The sequence below is a fragment of the Apium graveolens genome, chromosome 7 (genome assembly GCF_009905375.1).
Source record: "Apium graveolens cultivar Ventura chromosome 7, ASM990537v1, whole genome shotgun sequence".
NCBI lineage: Eukaryota > Viridiplantae > Streptophyta > Magnoliopsida > Apiales > Apiaceae > Apium > Apium graveolens.
The window spans coordinates 255,267,159-255,273,040 of NC_133653.1; the positions used below are offsets into that span (position 1 = coordinate 255,267,159).

Sequence of the window (5,882 nt, forward strand, 5' to 3'; positions counted from 1 at the left end):
ATTGCATGCTAAGGTTAAGAACAATAAGGCTATTGAATGAAGTATTTAATGAAGTTAGAATCCCACGTTTGTCATATATCTTAATCCAGTCAATCTTAATTTCGTAGTTATAATAGTTAGTGTAATTCTTAGTTATAAACAACCTCAATTTGTTATCGTCTTTGCATTGAATAATAACCATACATTGTTGCTTAAGTGCGTGAATTAATTAGTTAACCAATACAGTCTCTGTAGGAATGAACTAGAAAAGATTCTATACTACTTGTGAACTCGTATACCTTTGTGTAATATTATCGTGTGTTTAGCAACTAACAAGTTTTTGGCGCGGATGTTGGGGACTGCAGTGTTAATTTATAGTTTATGTGCTTTCCATTAATGCTCATTAAAGTTCATTGACTCGGACATTGTCACTTATTTATTCCTTATTTTATTTCAGGTTTTCTAGCGAGAGTGTATGCGCGTTCGCGTACTCGTAAGAGAACACTGGATAAAGCCGAGGAAGAACTTGTGGTGGTTCGTAAGGAAGTTTTTGAGGAAGAAAAGAAGGTAGAAGAAGAAGAGAAAGTTGAAGAACCAGCTTTAGTAGAGATGGGTGATCAAGCGGAAAATCCAAAGGCTTTGATGGACTATTCTCAGCCTAAGATTAATGACATTTAGTCGAGCATCATCATACCAGCCATCAGGGCTAATACTTTTGAGATCAAGTCAAGCACGATTCAGATGATACAGAACTCAGTTCAGTTTGGGGGTTCTCCTACTGAAGACCCCAACATGCACATCAGGGATTTCATCGAGATCTACGACACCTTCAAGTTTAATAATGTGACTGAAGATGCTATCAAGTTACGCCTCTTCCCATTCTCTCTAAGGGACAAAGCTAAGTGCTGGTTACACTCTCTACCAGCAGGGTCTATCACCACTTGGTAGGATCTTGCGCAAAAGTTTCTCACTAAATTCTTCCATATGTCGAAGACTGCTGCAATCAGGAATGCTCTTACTCAGTTTGCTCAGCAAACTGGAGAATCTTTATGTGAGGCTTGGGATCGATATAAGGAGATTCTAAGAAAGTGCCCACACCATGGCGTGCCTGATTGGATGATTATTAATTGTTTCTACAATGGATTGGGTGCTACTTCTAGATCCATGCTTGATGTAGCATCAGGAGGAGCCTTGTGGGATAAAATCTACGATGAAGCTTATGAACTTATTGAACTGATGGCTGCTAATGAGTACCGAATTCCTTCCCAGAGGCTGAATCACAGAAAAGTCGCAGGAATTCTGGAGTTGGATGCAGCAATTGCTATCGCTACCCAACTTAAGGCTTTGACGATGAAGGTGGACACTTTGACTAATTATGGAGTTAATCAAATCGCTAGCGTATGTGAGCTTTGCGCTGGTGCCCATGAGACTGATCAGTGCGCAATTTCTAGTGAATTAGCTCAATTTGTGAGCAACTTCCAGTGATTGCAACAACCAGTGACAGCCACCTATCATCCCAACAACCACAATCATCCTAATTTCAGTTGGAGCAACACTCGGAATGTGGTTCAATAGCCTTGTCAGTAATATCCAGCTAAGCAGTACAACCCCCTGGTTTTCAGCAATCGCAATATGCACCAAGACAACAACTCCAGCTACAACAAGCCAATAAAAAATCTGAATTAGAGGAGTTGAAGCTTATGTGCAAGAGTCAAGCCGTTTTTATCAAGACCTTGGAAAATATATTTGGGAAAATTTCAAATGCCTTGCTAAATCGTCAGCCTGGTACACTACCTACTGACACTGAAGTGCCAGGAAAGAGGGAAGCTAAGGAGCAGGTAAAGCAATCACTTTAAGGTCTGGGAAGGTTGTGAATCCCGAACAAACTCAAGTGTTGACTGAAGAATCTAAGGCTGAGAAAGAAGTAGAGCAACAGGAAGTAGAAGTGGAACCAATGAAGACTACTGTTGAGCACACTCCTCCTCAGGCTAATACTGGGAAGAAGCAGAACTATCCTCCACCGCCTTTTCCCAAGCGGCTACAGAAGAAAAAGCTGGACAAGCAATTTGAGAAGTTTCTGGAGGTGTTCAAGAAACTTCATATCAACATACCTTTCACTGAGGCTCTTGAGCAGATGCCTAGTTATGCAAAGTTTATGAAAGGTATTCTCTCTTGGAAGGTGAAGCTAGATGATTTAGAGACAATCATTCTCACAGAGGAATGCAGTGATGTGCTGCAACAGAAGTTGCCTCCGAAGCTTAAAGATCCAGGAAGCTTCATTATTCCGTGTACTATTGGAAAAGTGTCTTTTGACAGATGCTTATGTGACTTGGGAGCTAGCATCAATTAGATGCCTTTGTCAATCTTCAAGCAGTTGTACTAACCTGATCCTAAACTGACTTATATGACCTTGCAGTTAGTTGACCGTTATATTACATATCTGCGAGGTATTGTGGAGGATGCCTTGGTCAAGGTTGATAAACTCATCTTCCCTGCTAATTTCGTAATTCTTGATTTCGAGTAGGATAAGAAGATTCCCATAATCTTGGGAAGACCTTTTTTGGTGACTGACCGAAACTTGATAGATGTGCAGAAGGGTGAGCTCACAATGCGAGTTCTGGATCAGGATGTGACTTTTAATGTGTTCAATGCTATGAAATTTCTAACTGATAATGAGGAGTTCTTAAAAGTGGAGTTCGTCGATTCGGTGGTCACATCGGAACTTGATCAATTGCTAAGGTCTGGTGCCTTAGAAAAAGCCTTGTTGGGGAATTCAGATAGTGAAGATGATGAAGGGGAAGAACAATTGCAGTACTTGAATGCTTCTCCCTGGAAGAGGAAGATAGATATGCCTTTTGAATCTCTTGGAATAGAAGAATTGTTAGGTCTCAATGAGTTTGTAGAAGGGGGTTGAATACAAACACTACTGAATAATCGAATTAAATACGGAATAAAAATATGAAACAAAATTCAAGTTAAATAAGAATATTATTAAACTTGAAAGGTGTTACAACAACTGTATCGATTACAAGGAATTAATCTCAAATTAATTATCACAAATCTAGAATAAATTCGACATGAACTTTTTCTATTTTTGCAATAAAAAGATTCAAATGATAAACACAATTTGAGATTAAGTTCTAGGTATTTTGATCCGCTAGATAGTTACACAAGAACAAGATAAAGATTTCAAGTGGTTTGGATTTAACTTTACAAACTAGAAATTGTGATCTTGAATTCAGCTGATGAAAATGGAATATTTGCTGCGACTGATGTGTTCTTGTTTGTTGACTTGTGTTCTGTGTATTGGATGATAATGAATGTATGCTGCTTCTGTTCTTTTTAAATCAATCAACAAACTCTCATTGAACTGGCAAGACAATCCTGAGCTCATCAAGACATTCAATAGGACTATTGATTGTACTAGCAAGACAATCTGATTGAACTATAATGACTTTCGGTATGACAATCAGTTGAACTAGCAAGACAATCTCCTTCCCAGTAGAACTTTCGGTATGACTATTGACATGACTTGGCATGACAATCGGTATGATAATCCAGATTGTCATGCTAGTTCATTTTCAATTGTCTTGCTAATTTAAGACTGTTTTTAATTAAATTAAACTTCTGAAAATTCTTAATATTAATTCTGAATTAATTAATCAATTAATTCAATTAATAAATAAATTAATCTTTGCAGATATAATTTATTTTCTTAATTAAATTATATGACTTAATTAATTAATAGAGAATTAATACTAATCCTGAGCAACAACCATTCTTCTGAAAATCTTCTGAAAATGACTGAGAATTATGAATCAATTCCACCACTTCAATGTTGACACTCGATGTACTGTCTGATTCATAAGTGACTAACTTCTGTGACGTTTCTTCATGTCTTGACTTTGATAATTGATTTTCTTCAGATTAAATCCTTGTAATTAATGATACCCTGGCGAGATCTCTGTCACTTGATTAAATCCACAATCTTGATTTGCATCACTGAGGCTTGATCAATTTCTTGAGCTTCTTCCAGTGAATTAACTCCTCAAGTCTGTAGATGAACCTTGTTTCTGAATCCTCTGACAGATGTTACTTGGTGAGATCTTTTTGACGGTAGATCCACTATTTACTTATTACATTCTTATTTGAGTTGAGTTAAATCCTCGAATATACAAATAGGCTATGACATATGCCTTACAATCTCCCCCTATTTGTTTGTTAGAAAATAACACACAAATACCTAGAGGATAACTCAACTAACAAATAAGAAAAAGATATAAATAGAAATGTAAAGTAAATAGCAGAAAAGTTCTGGATAACATTTAACCTTTTCCAGATTCCAAATAGATGTTCCTCTAGACTGAACATATCTTCAAGTAGTTTCATCTTCATTTGTACAACCACATTTCATGTTGAGAAGCCCATATCTCTCTTGCTTCTCCCCCTATGAGAATCGACTGATTAAAGAAGATCACCTTCGTTTACCACCTCTCCCGTACAATAGGATCCGCAGATAAAAACCAATGGTACTCCCCTAACAGCTTCTTCCCTTACTAGAAAATCACCTTGTGTTTACCACCTCTCCCGTACAATAGGATCCGTAGTTACAAACAACAATGGTGTGGTGTAGTGTACATATGCTTCATCTTTTTCTTCCTCCCTGCTATTTCTCCCCCTTAGTTGAGGAATCCTCCAAACTATTACTTAAGCTTTTATCTCCCCCTTAAAGAAGGAATGTATGCCGTCGTTTGAAGGAATTCTCATATTCCACTTGGTTGGAAAAGAAATAACAAGTAGTTTCTCTTTCTTCCTTAATGTGAGTGTGTGATTCTATTTTAGTGTACCTCACATGTGTTTCACTTTTCTCTCCACTCGTGTTTACGCTCATTCTCACAAGTGTATCACTCCTCTCATAGCTCCAACATTCAGCTGTACCTGCAAGGAAAATCACCTTAGCCATCCTTAAGGAGGTCACAGATGGTGCAATGGGAGTTCGCAAATCCCCATCCTCGTTAGACTCATCAGATGAATCTGAGTCATAATCTACAAGTTGCTAGTTTCCCATTTAGGGTTCCAGATTTGAATTCTGGGAAGGTAAACAATGATCCAACGAATTTTGCATAAAGATCAAAGTTCCATTCTAATGTCTGTGAAGACATTTCCTTGTGACTCATCAGGTAATATCTGAATCATTGTCAACAATTTGCCGATCTGTGCCTATGTCAGATCCACTATCCGTAGATGCATCCAGGGGATTTAAGCCTGGGGAGGTAGACACTGACCACTGACATATGGCTTTTGGATCAGTATCCTCTCCTAACACCTGTAAAGGCAATTGGTCCATTAACGAACCTTGAACAATCGAATCTGACCTTAAAACGGTCGAAACTCTTGTTTCTGTCAACTCATCCTTTGTGTGTGTAACCTTTCCTGGTGCATCAAGAATTGTTTATGTTTGAAGTGGTGACACTACATCGGATACCCTGGCCGACAGGCAAATTTCAATAGACACACCCTGTTGAGAGAATGAATCTAGTAACTATTTTTGAGCCTTTTCAGCCATTACATCTTTTTGAGAAGATGTATGGGAGCTTGCAGTTGTCTCAGTTTAAATACTACTCATCTATGTAGGAGACAGAGCTACTGGGTTGACTACAGAACCTTCCTTATATGGTGCACTAAGGCACTATCTCCCTCACGCTCATTTATACTACATTTAGTGGTAAGAGAGTGTTAGTTGGTTCTGTTTCTGTGTTTGTCTTTACAGTCTGGGATAGACGTTGGGGGTTTTCAACCTCATGACTGTCAATGAAAGAAAGTCATTGGAGACTGAACCTGTATCACAGAACATATGGCAATAGAGAGATAAAATGTACTTAAGATATATAATGAATGAAAAT

The 5,882-nt window shown here is 38.0% G+C and overlaps 1 non-coding gene across 1 annotated transcript; it reads right to left on the reverse strand.

The window, feature by feature from the left end:
* Window positions 1-978: 978 nt before the first annotated feature.
* LOC141675774 (small nucleolar RNA R71) lies at window positions 979-1,085 on the reverse strand. The gene has a single exon (XR_012556409.1). It is a non-coding gene; the product is annotated as a small nucleolar RNA R71 (small nucleolar RNA).
* Window positions 1,086-5,882: the final 4,797 nt, after the last annotated feature.